The sequence below is a fragment of the Hippocampus comes genome, unplaced genomic scaffold (assembly GCF_001891065.2).
Source record: "Hippocampus comes isolate QL1 unplaced genomic scaffold, H_comes_QL1_v1.1 scaffold85, whole genome shotgun sequence".
Lineage (NCBI taxonomy): Eukaryota > Metazoa > Chordata > Actinopteri > Syngnathiformes > Syngnathidae > Hippocampus > Hippocampus comes.
In genome coordinates, this window is record NW_017805540.1 from 2,668,494 (window position 1) to 2,683,390 (window position 14,897).

General features: G+C 41.3%; 1 long non-coding RNA gene across 1 annotated transcript; it reads right to left on the minus strand.

Moving 5' to 3' along the window:
* Positions 1-3,755: 3,755 nt before the first annotated feature.
* On the minus strand, positions 3,756-10,176 carry LOC109521162 (uncharacterized). Its single transcript, XR_002169301.1, has 3 exons — positions 9,829-10,176; positions 7,913-7,962; positions 3,756-3,929 (listed from the first exon to the last, which is right to left on the minus strand). It is a non-coding gene; the product is annotated as an uncharacterized LOC109521162 (long non-coding RNA).
* Positions 10,177-14,897: the final 4,721 nt, after the last annotated feature.

Below are 14,897 nucleotides of genomic sequence, written 5' to 3' on the forward strand. Positions count from 1 at the left end.
GCGACCCTTTTGCAGCATGAGCAATTTCAACAGTGCTAGCAGCGCTAGCTAGCAGTAGCAGCGCTCAAGTGCTCCATAGGCACTAGCAAGAGCCGTCGGCTTCTTTTGAAGGGCAGTAGATGTAAATGACTCTGCACACTTGATCCTGACAGCCTGACACAGTTGTTGTTCCAATTGTTCCCTTTTTAACAAAGCAGGCTAACTCAAGTGTGCTGTTCTGGCCAACAAAATCGCCATGATGGCAACGCCACTTCGTCTCATAGTGTTAATATCAAAAAGGAGAGATTTGTCTCAAACCACGCTTGTTTTTATAGAAAAGAAAATCATGGGCTGCTATGCACGGTTTAAATGGAAGTCGAAAATGTATCCAGTCAATAAACCAGTTCATCGTTTAGAATTAGGATTTTTTTTTCCTCTTCAGTCCTTCTAACCATCCATCCATTCATTTTTTAATCTGCATCTCCTCACAAGGGACGGGGGTGTGCTGCAGCCTATCCCAGCTGTCTTTGCGCAGCAGGTGGGGTAAACCCTGAACTGGTTGCCAGCCAGTCGCTGGTCACACGTAGACAAAGATCCATTCGCGCTCACAATCACACCTAGGGACAATTTAGAGTGTTCCATTAACCTATCATGCATGTTTTTGGAATGTGGGAGGAAACTGGAGTACCCGAAGAAAACCCACGCAGGCAGAATTCACAATTTTTTGATTGAATTTTATGCAGGATATCCAATTACCATTTTGTTTTTGGTTTACACGGATTTAGTGGGTGCAGCTCATATATCACCTCCACCACGACAGGGTTTTATGGTATACAATTGTACCGGAGCACCCGTTTGATTGAATTTCTACACACACACACACACACACACACACACACACACCTGCAAAAGCATGTCTCTTTCAGCACACAGGATTGATAGAAGCTGCATTGACCTCTGCCAGGGTGAGAAGGGTCAGGCAGGGGGAACATTTAAAAATGTCTGGTACCAATCTTGACGCCTTTAATGAAATGTTCCCTGTCTCCAGAGACAGGGAGGGCTCACAGGAGGGACAGCATTGGGCCTCCCCTCTCCTCGCACGTCACATCTTGCAGACTAGTCGTTAGACGTGGCGAGGTGTCGCTTCACACTGAAATGTCTTCCTCACTTCCTCTTCCTGTGCAGCTGAGCTCTCCAGAGGATTGGTGCTGAGGAACCCATATGGGCAATCTAAAAGCATCCTGACAAAAAACTGGTCGAAATAAAAGTCACCTTGTAAATTTTGACCTGAGTGAAATTCAAAATCTGGGAAATTTGCTCTTCTTTCCGTGTCAAAAATAATTTTAGATATTCACCATTTCAGGGACAGCGATTACTACAGTGGACAGCTTATCATGTTATTAGGTTACAGGGTGCATGAAAGGGTTAAATGTATGCAAGTATTGGTAGAAGAATTTTTTTGTGAATGTTTTTTTTACTCATATTGGACAATTTTGTTTACTTCAGTTGCGTACAGTATTTAAAGACTGTGAGTTGGCAGATGAGCAAAATTAGGCATCGCGTAAGAGGATGAATGAAAAGCACATCCTGTAAATATGGCCACGGGCATACAACCTGATCTTCGTTGTCACGACTTTACAGGCAATAGTAACTATCAACAGTTGATTGACAGCTACATGAATAAATAAAATAAAAACTGCAGTTGAGAATGAAACCGGCTATCTTAATTCTCAGTGACAACAATACATGATTATACTATACATAAATTAAGAGTGTTTTTGGCTCTAAGGTCTCTATGGTATACACATTTTTTTTTTCACAGCAACTCTAGTTTAATGCAGCACATCTCAACGGGACAAGTCAGCAGATGGACACACTGTAGTCTTCCCGCTGGCTCCTTTGCTTTGACCATCTGACCTTGCATCACACTGAGAGGCAGGATGTGTGTGCCGCTCCCTCTAAGGCCACACAGAGAGCAAACGCTCAAAGGAAGGAGAGAGCAAAATGCTCTTTTTCCTTGCTTGTTATTTTCTCTCGGGGAGAAGTGCACACCAATGTTCAGTTTGTTGACGATCATGAAGCAACATCGACGTAGTGGAGGCTTGAAAGCCGGTTCCTACATAGAGCCTTTGTGGCTGAGCCATGTGGTGGTGGCCATGCCGGAATCGACACTGGCCCTGCTGCTTGACGATATAAGAGGAGAAGTATCCATTATTGTTTCATATTCAGCATCTTGTTTAATCCTTTAGGAATAATATACATTTTTTTTTCTGTTATGAGTTTTTTTTTTCTTTTGCGGAGCCCCTAAAGTGACATGGGAAAAAAAGTGAAAGAGAGAAGGTAACAACCAGCAAGTCAGGGGAGCATAATATTCCCAAGTAGATATATAAAAAAATCTTTCTTCTCAGTGGTTCCCTTGGGATACATACTAGTTCAATCCAATTAAGACAGCGGACTCACACATTGTCACATGGGCCAGGCAAAATCCTCTCCCTACGTGGGTGCGGCAACGATAGTATGATAACAATCAACCATTTTGGATGGATTAGACCAGTGATGTCCAAAGTTGATCGTGATCGACCGGTAGCTCGCGGACTGGTTCCAAGTCGATCGCGAGGAGTGCAGAGGAAAAAAAAACAAACAAACATTTGTGTGTCTCTGTGCATGTTAGTCATATATTTTGTGTTAATGCACACTGCACCCTAATCATCCTATCTGTCTCACTTGGACAAAAAGTATTTAAAAAATAAAATAAAATAAAATAAAATAAAATAAAGCAGATCACCTACGGTGGCACGTGACCTACGTCACCGGAAGTTGTTAGCGCTAAGCAGTCTGCAATTGCAGCTTGTGATCAGAGCTGTTGGGATATAGCTTTTATTGTTATTATTATCAATCAAAGTTCATTCCGTGTACAATTCACCAATTGCACTCGCAAAGAATGGCAATCTGGAGGGCCGCGAGGAGCATTTTAAAATGGTACACGGGAGCTACGACAGTAAAAAGGCTGCAAAAGTGCGTCGCATGCCTCGGCGTCAGGTCTCCCACTAAGGTAGGCAGTGATTTCCTTTTCACAAACTCATCAACTCTTGTGTCTACTTTACTTTTCTGTTTCATTCATCTGGCTGTTGCTCATCATGGCATGCGTGTGTAAGTGCGTGCGTATGCGCGCGTGCACGGTCACGGGTCGATCGCGGGAAGTTGATTGATCGAAAAGTAGATTTTAGGCATACCTGTCAACTTTTCAGAGTGCCAACCTGTATAAACTACCAAAAAATCCTTATAACATACCAAAGCATTTTATATGTCGAAATAACGGCAGAAAAAAACCCACGTGATTTACTGGAAAGTTACCGGAAATGAAAGCATTCGAGTAGACTAGCACCATTGTGGGCAAAAGCAAACGGAACTACCTGTTAGGTGAAAAAAAACAAAAAAAACGGAAATTTTCAGAATCCGTATGATTTGTGCGATACGGCCATATACGTAAGATTCACCACAAAATCCGTATGAACTATGGCTAAACTGTATGAGTTGACAGGTATGTTTTAGGTCAAAAAAGTTTGGGCACCCCAGGATTTGACCATCATCCGCATCGGGCAGAAAAAGGCTCCACAGCCGCGTGGCAATTTTTAAATAGTTCAAGTGAGAATATACGGTATGCAGGTACTTACTGTGTAGCACAGCGAGCATTCAAGTAAATGGTTCATGTTATTCTTGAGAACGGTAACGGTTTAATCCATTCAACGGAGTTTCTCTGATTTTTTTTTTTTTTTGAAAGGTTTTTGGTGATCATTTGATAAATATGCATCCTTTTTGAGTTCCATTGGCAGGGATTTGCTTGCACGTCACGTTGCTGCTTCTCCTGCATCTGGCTTCGGTTTGGTTCCCAGGTTGCGTCAGGAAGGCCACAGAAAATCATGCGTCCGAAGAGAAGAGCATCGATCTCCCTGGGGGGGGACTTCAGTTAATACACACTCTCTTATTTTAATCCAATAAAGGCACACCCGCGCACACGCACCAATGGATCGGTGCACAGCATGCATCGAGGGAGAGCTTAAGGAGAGCATCTGTTAGTTCATTTACATGCACGGTTTAGCCCAGCTACCGCTTTAACTCCACTAAGTCATTTAATTGGAAAGAGAGCTACTTGAATTGTCCCAGTGTACATTTATGCTGGAGGGGGATCAGTAGAGTGACTGAATAATGTTTGCATCTGCGACCCCTTTCAAAAGACCTTGCATCCTGCTTTCCGTGAGTTGCGTCCATGCGATCTTGCCTTTTTCTCGGCTAGAATAAACCAAAAGGACAACTTTTGATGTTGGAGAATGTTGCCACCACGACAAGGTTTTTTTTTCGCTCGCATCCGCCTCAACCTTGACTGAACCAGTTACCAACCGGAGACCGTCTGTCTCCTGGTACACAGAGACCAACTTGTGTGACATAGAATAAACCAAAAGGACAACTTTTGATGTGAGAGAATGTTGCCACCACGACATGTTTTTTTTTCGCTCGCATCCGCCTCAACCTTGACTGAACCAGTTACCAACCGGAGACCGTCTGTCTCCTGGTACACAGAGACCAACTTGTGTGACAGTGGGGCTCAAAAGATACATTTCGAATGGCACTCAAAGGGAACATCTGGTTCTAATGTGGTCACAGCCGAAGGCTGGTCGCAAAACAGGGTTAGACAAAATATGGATATCCCAGTAAATCGCATAATTAGCCCTTAGTGGATAGATTTGGAAACACCAACATAAGATATAAGCTGTTACTGTCCACTCGCAGTCATCGCCGCGGATTTCAGAGCAACACAGTGGAGCTCAATGACTTTTTTTTTTGCCCTTCTTTTTGCATCATGATTTTAATATTTGGTGCAATAATCAACTCGTCACTGGCCTCGAGGAAGTAGTTATTTTATTTGCTTCAAACCATTTGTTGCTGTCTTAGTTTAGTGGATGGTTTAAATATGTGTTGAAAAATGTATGAGCAAAAATGAAATATATCAAGAGCACGTATTTTGCATGTGTGCATGTATTTAGTCCAGATTTCAAATGCCATTTTGGTCTGGTTAGGAAGTGCGTGTGCTTGGTGTTCTGCATGCTCCAGTATTGAAGTTGCCCATCCCTGACGTAATAAAAGATTGGCAAAATCTGGTGTTATCTATACGACGTAGTTTACACTCTTTGTTCTACATCAAAATTTCCCACAGGAGATGATGCTACACTATCGCCCGCATGTTTTGTTAACCAAAGCAATACAGGAAGTGCTCATTTGTGCTCTGGGCTAAACATGTTCCATACAAGCATTGCTCTCATTAATTTTTGTAAAGGACCGAGTGGCTTTGTTATTTGATGCCCACAGTAACAAACCTCCAGCGGCCTTTTTTTTTTTCTCAGAACTCCCCACCCTGAGGATGCACTTTTACCCCTGAAGCTCCTCCACAGTAGCTCTTTGAATGGACTTTCCAGACCACAGCTTAGCTCAGCTGTTCAGGCAATCAGTGCTACCTTTTTGGTTTTGTGTGTGTGTGTGTGTGTGTGTGTGTGTGTGTGTGTGTGTGTGTGTGTGTGTGTGTGTGTGTGTGTGTGTGCGTGTGTGTGTGTGTAAATTTATGGTGGAGTTTGACTTTGCGGACACGTGTGTTTGTTTGTGCGAGTTGGCGTGCGTCGTGATCTTTCAGCGTGTTGCATACATCACATGCGCCGCGACTTCCTGATTGTCACCCTAATGAAATAGCCACAACGCGTCATCCGCTGTTTGACTTCTGGATGTGTATTTAGGCCACATTTCTCTATTTATCCAACTCTATTTTGATTAGCTGAGCAAATGTCGAAAGATTAATGCCGAAGCTGCTAGGCCCATAAAATAAGGTGTATATTTGTTCTGGCGCCGCACGTTACTGTATGACGCTAATCCGTGGCCTTTCATGTTCAAACGTTATGTGCGATTGTGCAAAACATTGGCGGATTTGGTGAAGGAGCAATTATTCAGCAGGACGGTGTGGCATGCGGGGACATTGCTCTCAACAAGTCTTTTCATCTGTTATTAATTGAAACATTTCACCTGACCTGTGCTCCAAGAATGTGCGCTATTTCACGGCGGAAAGTGGAAAACATCGTCTTAATACCGAGCTCCACCGTTTTCTCTCCTTTTATTTGACATTTCTCAGCGATCTCATGACGTGAACGCGTGAAAGCGAGGGGTCTTAACTTAGGACTTAGGCCCAGCCCGTTCCCGGCTTCTCATCTTTGGAGTGCCTGCGAAGGTGCCCGAGCGCACCAAATCCTCGCTTCATTTCTCCATATGAACTCATTTCCTTGCGCCGCTTCTCGAGTTCACGGTATTGTAACCCGAGGAGAGCGCGCAGCGAGGGCCTCCGGGGGGCCGCGAGCATCCAAGAGCCAGAGAATTAACCCCTTGGGTCAACTGCATTATCCACCTCTATTTATAGTTAAACTTTAATTTTTAGCGGGTGAAAAACGGCAAAAAAGAAAAAAAAAAACAGGATTACGGGGGTCACGGCGTGAGATTTGCAGTTAATTAAATCAATCGTGGAGATTGACAAAATCTGTGCCTTTTCCTTCAATGCTCTCTCTTCTTAATTAGAATATACACAGTGCCCCACATTTTTTTTTTTATTCAGAGGCACAACACAACACAAAAGAGATTTCAGTAAGATCTGATGAGACCATTTTTTTCTTCGAGAGAAGTTGTCATAATACAAGAAAAAAATTAACCGTATTTTCCGCACTACAAGGCACGTCAGAGTATAAGGTGCACCTTCAATGAATGGCCTATTTTAAAAATGTTTTCAGATATACGGCGCACTGCATTATCAGGCGCATAGAATAGAAGCTACAATGGGGGCTGAGGTTGCGTTATGCGTCCACTAGTTGGAGCTACACTAAAGTGAATACAATAAAATACAATACAGCTTTATTTATCTAGTGCTTTCACAACCTCTGCAGCTGTAACAAAGCGCTTTACAGAACATTTAAAATACTACATCCAAGAAATTTGAATATTGATCCATATATAAGACGCATCGGATTATCAGGCGCACTGTCGGCTTTTGAGAAAATTGAATGCTTTTAGGTGCGCCTTATAGTGCAGAAAACGCACACTCCCACACACCCCCACACACTCACACACAACATAGGAAAACACAGAACTTAATAAAGTCCAGCAACGCAGTACTGTATATCAACACCTTTGTTTTTTTTCACTGTTGGCTTCTCATACTATCCTCACGAGGGAGAGGAAATACAAGAATACCCAGGTTAGCTTTGCGTTACCTAGCAGCAGAGGTGTCAAATCCAGGTCCGGAAAACAAAAATCCGTTTGAAGCTTCTGTGGCTTGAGCCAAACAGTGACAGGGTTTTTACTTTCTGGCTTAATGCTAACATATTATGTGCAACACCGTAGGTTGGCTAGATTTGGTAGATGATGATGTATTTCACTTCATTTTTTTTAAACAGGTAGCCTAATTTGATGAAATTCATCGAACAAACACTCAATTTTTCTGCAAAAATACAGCATTACAGTATTCTTCAAGGGGTTTTATTTTGTTCCATCCCCAAAGAAAATTAACAAAAATCCAGCTGTTGTTTTGTACAATTACCACTGAATCCTTTATTTCTAGTATGGCCCTAATACGTCTTTATGAACCTTGCATTCCATCACTTCATAGCCAAGCACTTCATGACTGATATATTGGAGAAGAGGATTACTTCAGTGCGACACACTTAACAGAAGCGTCCCACAGTTATTCTTAAAATGTAAACATATCTTGAAATCTCTTTTTTCTTTTTTTTTTTTAACAGATCACTCTGCCTTCTTTTACTGCAGTTAGCAGGAAGTGGAGCTGCCCAGTGTGCTTTGTTTACTCAAATGTCACCAAAGCAGGGGACAAGAGGGGATGCATAAATACCTTGTTGGAGTTGTTGACATTGCATATCGAGCCACCATGGACCTTCAACGCTGTGAAATCACAACGTTGCACCACAGATAAAAGCCTTCAAAATGCAAAATCAAGGTGAGCAAAGAGAAACTTTCCTTTTGTTGAAACACTCCTGTGTCAAACTTTGCACATGTATCAGGATAAAGGGCAAAAGGTCAATTCTGAATAAAGACACAGATAAGCGCCTCCCCTTAGTTCATTTACATGTTTAAATGACTAAGTAAAAAACAAAAAAAAAAAAACCCTCTATAAAATTCACAGACAGAAAGAGGAATGAGTGATGTCCAATGCAATTTGTCCATTTTGAACATAGCAGTGAATCTCCATTTATCGCCGGAGATAAAATACAAATGGACACACAGCGTATAAAAAAAAACCCAAACATATTCAACCTCTTAGAACACACAAAATCTTATTCAACACACACTTCAAGAAAAAAAAAGTATTCCTTCCTGCCTTTTGTCACTTTGTTGCAGTTTGACATCTCCAGTTAAAGTTGACAGTACAGCTGTTACATAAAACAAAATGTATTGCAGTATTTTGGCAAACCAATACGATTCTTTTGATAAAAATCCGTTATCTTAATGCTAATACAATGCGAAACACCGTAGATGGGCTAGATTAGCATAGATTTACCTGTAACACTGGTCAACAACTTTTTTTCCTCGAACACATCAGGTTTCTATAATAATAGTTATAGTAATAATAATAAATACAATATATGTGAATGACATGATCACTATTTTTTTGTTTATGTGCTAGTTAGTTTAGTTAGTTTTGTTTCAAGTTTTGTTCTGCTTGTCAGTTGAGTTTTTTTTTTTTTCCTCATCAACCCAGTTCTTTACATCTACCAATCAGCTCCCTCAGCCACTTGTGTCTTGTCCAAGTGTTCCTACTTGTTGTGGTTTTCTTGATTTAATTCCCTGTTTTTTTTTCTGTCAGTGGTGGTGCATTGTTTGTGGTTTATTGAAGTGCTGCTTTTTGTCCCGCAATGGTGTGTGAATTTTGTTCCTTTGTTATATGGATCTCAGTTTGCTACATTTAAGTCAGTTTACTATTTAGACGAGCCTTGTTTGGCTTTTTGTTTTTGAAAATACTTATTTTTTTGTTGGAGTACATCATGCACAACTGCCTCATCTCTCCTGCTCCCCTGCATTTGGCTCCTCAACCATGCTAAAACCCTAACAGTAAATACACACCAAAGCATGCATGTACAGTAAATCACATGTCAAGCATAAACGCCGGACAGTGACAACACGAAAGTAAACAATAATATGTAAATATTACAACTATGAAATGTTGCAAGGTGCTCGGCTGGCCTCGGCTGACACTTCCCCAACTTCCACAACTGTGAACTGTGTGTGAGCAACTTTTTTGTTCTGATATAATGATGGACACGCCTCTAATGTAGCAATTCAAACCATATTTAAGTGCCCATGCTTTTGCTGCGTTTTTTTTTTTTTTTTTCTTCTGCTGCCCTGTTGTATATTCCAATTTTGCTCTTTGAGAGCACTCACTTGAACCATGCAGTGTAAATCCCGCCAGAGAGGCCTGGGTGCTATTACAGGTCATTGTCAGTGTAATGCGGACCAGGTGACACCTTCGGTGAGAATTGAGCTGCTCATCAACGTGAGCATGATAATGAGCACACGTGGTAATTACTCCAACACTGTTCTTCGCTCCTCCAATCCACTCCACCCGTTTCCTTAATTCGGCGCACCCCAGCCCAGCCTGAGTAACGCAAGCCGCTGCCCCGAGCACAAAGGAAGCCTGTGTGAGGTGTTCGCCTGCCCCTGCGAGCAACCCCCTCCGCCCCAAACAGTGTGGCTGATGTGCTCCATTTGCCGCATGACGGAGCGAGCGGGACGAGGCAAAAGTTCACACACCTTGCTGACTGGCATGGCAGGGAGGGCGACTTGACCCCGCTGAGCCGCGCTTCGGGGGCCGCCTCCCATCTGCTGGCCCTCCTGCCCGTAGTTGAATGGGCCGCTTTACTGGCACCTCGGTTGTCCCGAGACCACCACTGACTCGAGATTGAAGTGCAGTGCTGGGAATAACACAATTGTGACAACCTTTGCTGCAATACAGTAATATGAGGCCTTGCGAATAAAATCTTGATACTAACAATCTCCATTACGACCTCAGTAATTGCAGTTACATTGGTTTGCTTTTTTAACCTCTACAAATGGCACATTCAATTTTTCTACATTACTCCTCTCTTTTGACCCTGGTTTCTAAATTGCTGAGAAAAAAAGTTTGCTTTTATAAATTAAAGAGGATATTTGTTTAAAAAGAATTGAAAGTGGAAATATTTGGAGTTTTCTCAAAATCAAAATTAAATTTTTTTGACGCTGATTTCAAAATTGTCTTTACTTTTGTCCTGCAGCACATCAGGCTTTTGAGATATTTTCAATTTTTGTTTTTAAGTTTGACCTAAACAAGCTTTTACCATTGTAATTTTTACAACAATGTGCTCAAGAAAAAAATGGTTGCAGATTCGGAATCAGCACAAAACATTCATCTAGAAAAGTGTACTTGAATCTTTGATTAAAAAAATTAATACATTGTTGACCAGTGTAATTATAAAATGAAAGGAAAACACATTTTCGAGAATCTTACTTTTATTTATTGACTTAACTTGTGTATGTCCATGACACAGACTCCCCACGCTTTGCTTTTTCCTCCACAGAAAGAAATAATTATAAATGTAGTTAAGTATTACTGGAAAACACAATGTATAGGCTAATGTATATGCTTCATTGTCACAGCTTGAGAATGGTGGTGACTAGGTGGCCCTCTCTTATATCCAGAAATGTATATTTTGTGAAAGATAATGTAATGCAGCATGGCCTTGTTGATTGGCTGCCACATCTATGAAAAGCCGCTTTTTGTGTAAACCGATTTATGAGTAATACATTGGGGAGTGTTTGTACATTGTCAAGGGTCATCCACTAAATGACCACAATAAAATTAAGCTATCATGGTTTGCTTGTACAGATATTAAAGGATTTCCCTGTCATACCTGTGCGGCGAGATGTGTTTGCGGAGGCTACATTTTCCAGGACGTTGGTGCGTAAAAGTGCGTTTTACTTTTTAATCAGTGCACGCTCAGCCGCGTCTGGGTGGGAGGTTGTGACAAGCAAAACAAATGGCAGAGCCACCACGCTTCCTCTTTTCCCACAATTCAGCTGTCTCAGTGAAAATGATCCACTGGTGACTGAGCACAATTTGGCATCCCCCCCCCTCCCACACACACACACACACACACACACACACACACACACACACACACACACCACCCTCCCTTAGCACACAGACACCCACCCTCTGACCCTGCACATGTGCACCGCCCTCACTTTACCACCCAACCACCCCCCCACCCCCTTTGTGAACACACTCCACTCCTGCCCAGAGGAATTCATTTTCTAATTTTCCTTGACTGAGCAAACAATACACACGCCTTAACAATGTTGACATCTCTAATGCCTGAAAATGCAGTAGTAATGGAGCTTTGATTGCTCGTAAGTGGATACACGATTACAAACACAGAGCTCACCCCTGCCAGTGTCCTCCCAAGACATGTCCGAGAGGAGAAACGAGGAACTCTGTCAGGACCTTCCAATTATGAACATGCAGTTCAAGTAGCATTTCATGACAATATGCAAATGATGAGATGTTGTTGACTCACTGCTCCGCTGTCAGTTATAGGCTAACCACACATGACACATTAAACCCTTTATAGACATTCACTTAACCATAGAAAATTATTCTAGAACATTACAAGATCATTTTTTTAAACACCACACAAATTATGATATCTCCACTGACAATTGTCCTTTACATGTAGTAGTAGAGATAGATACTTCATAAGCGAGGCTAACTGTTAGATTCAGTAGCTAATCGGCTTTTGCTCCATTTCACTTCTCTCGGAGTCTGTGGCTTGGCAGAACTTGGTGTTGAGCACTCACAAAGAGATTTGCCATCGTAAATAATCAACAGGCTTAACATTTATGATTGGCGCCCCCGATTATATTTGGGGAAAAAAAATCTCTCAACACACTACACGCCACATGATAATCAGTTGGCATAATCTTTTAGAGCAGGGGTGTCAAACTCATTTTTATTGCCGGACACATGGTGGTTATACTTTTCCTAAGGGAGCATTATGACCGTGTGAACACATAGGAATGCCATGATGGCCTAAAACAGTCAAAGAAAAAAAATGACCAGGCTTCCAAGTTTTCTTCAATTTCTTGTTCATTTTGAATACCTGGGATCGAAAAGGTGTATCATGTGACTAACAGACAGAGTAGTGAACGTGGAATGCCTAAAAGCAATTTTTTGTCAGTACAATGCTAGAAAATCTTAAGTCAGGGCTGTCCAAACATTTTCCTCCAAGGACCACAATCGGAAAGATCGAAAAATGCAAGGGTCCCTTTAATTTTATTTAATTTTTTTCAAGCATACAAAAATCAGTCAATCAAGCAATTGCTTATTGTTTATACAGTATATTGCAGTGCTTTTAGAACAACTGCTACGTGAACAACTTTCCGTAAGGCAAACAGTTTAGGATTTTAGAAGATGTTGGGGTGGCCATAGACCCTGTTAATCCACCAGAAAGCATCTGCCCCTGCACTGAACAGCAGCTGAATGCCCTCTCTAGATTAAAAACCAAAACAGCAGCAATCTGTCGAAATCTCACCTTTTTTAAAGCACTTACTCTGGAATCATTCATGTGGGATCTTCACAATTTGGACGTGGATAGAGAGCAGAGAGTTGCTTTTTAAAACTTAAATATCATTATTAATCACAGTCTTATGAAGAGAAATGTTACTTGTTAGTTGTAAATATCATTTGCATCTTTGCTTATTTAGAAAAGCTCAATCATGTATAAAACAAATGTATTAGAATTGTCATTTTTGGAATATGTCGCGGGCCGCTTAAAATGGACGGTGGGCCACAGATGGTCCCCAAGCCATAGCTTGAACATGAGTCTTAAATTATTTTGAATATACAGTGCAGCATACTGTACATTTAATAGTAACATTTTTACAGTTAATTAATGGGTTTTATTTTTGGGGTTTTTTGTTAAGCCATTGCATGTTGTGGCTTTTCTTGCTAGTGCTGCTGTGGGTTTACCCTGAGTGGGCCGAGCTCCAGTGAGCAATCAAGCGCCTCGTTCACAGTCTGTCACTCCCAGGCTGTGGTGCTACCGCACGGTGATGTCAGCAAACTTTGAAACCCCACTTTGTACACACAACTGATTGTTTAGCATCATCAGTCATGTTGTCAGATGCAAATATGTGATGAAGATTAATGCTTTCTTTCAAAAAAGCCGAAACCACACTATGGCTTTTTGATTCATTCAAATATTGTGATGATGAGGTTCATCTTTTGTCTCTATTCCAATGTTTTATCCTTGATTGTCCCCCACCACCCGTGTTAATAATGCATCGTACATGAACCACAATATCCTTCTCATTGAAACATAGCTCCAAGTCCATTTGGCACTGCTCCCCTATACTACGTGCTTGTTTGATAGCACTCATTAAACAGTGCATCTCAGTCTCTTATCAAGGCTAATTGTTAGCCCAGTTAATCCTGACTTCATATAGACAATTTGAATCCAAATACCTGTTGCATTCCTCATTTTGCAGTCACGTTGGATTTGGCTGAGGTTTCACAAATCGGACAATACATTTTTAGTATGGTAAACATAACAGTGGTCAACACATTTTTACCCCGTGATTTAATCAGAGAAGCAAAAATGTTTCTAGATGTGTTTTTTTTTTTTTGAGCGCCATTTCCAAATCTGTCCCTCATTTTTCTTGAGCAAATCAGGCTCTTCTCTCTCTCTCTCTCTCTCTATATATATATATATATATATATATATATATATATATCTCCCCGAGCCGATTGTCCTCACAAGTGTCGCGGGCATGCTGGAACCTATCTTAGCTGACTTTGAGCAGTAGGCAGGATAGAGACGAACAACAATTCACACCCACACTCACACCAATGGACAATTCAGAGCGTTCCATTACCTTACCATGCATGTTTTGGGAATGTGGGAGGAAACCACCCAGAGACAACCCACGCAGGCATGGGGAGAACATGCAAACTCCATACAGGAACGCCAGGGCATCAATAATGACAATGATTAGATGGCCGGAACACAAAAAACATGTTCAAATGACATTTACAGTATGTTCCTCATAGCATTGAAATCAGCATTACAATCGTAATGAAATAGAGAATTTTGCCACCCACATTGACTGTATGCATCGATATGAGTCAGTTCTGTGAAAAATTGCCTTTTACTGTCAATCATATGTTCCCAACATCCTTGTCCAAGGTTCTCGGCACTTTGTTTATTAAAACTGTATTTTGTTCAAAACAAGGCGAATGGGAGGAATTTGATCTGAAGTGGTTGTGCATGTTTTGGAAACTGGTTTCAGAGATTTTAAAACATGGTTTAACTAGATTGAGTTGCGAATTGGCTTTTGCTCCATTTCACCTCTCTAGTTTCGAGGAAATCGGAGGAGTTTATCAATGGACAGAGAAATCTCACAAATGCCATCAAAACATTGCGTTCATATTTTACATTGGAATACCTACAATTCATAGTTTATTGGATGATTAAACGACCTGATTTTGAGCTGAATGCCTTCATGGAGTCGATGGTTTAGGACCCTACATGCGATATTTTGAGATTAGGAATAGCGCGCAATGAGCTAGCTTGCACAGTTGCATACTGAGAAGTATTCATGTCGTACAAGAAGTCACATTCAGTTAACAGCATTACTTACTGTTTTTTATTTGAATCTTTGCTCCAAATAGTGACAGCACCGATGACTGTACTGCGTTAATGTAAGTTACTGATAGACTTTGGGTTATGTTGCTGCCAAAGGAAATGAACTCAACTGTAAAGCCATGACCTCATATATTCTCAGTA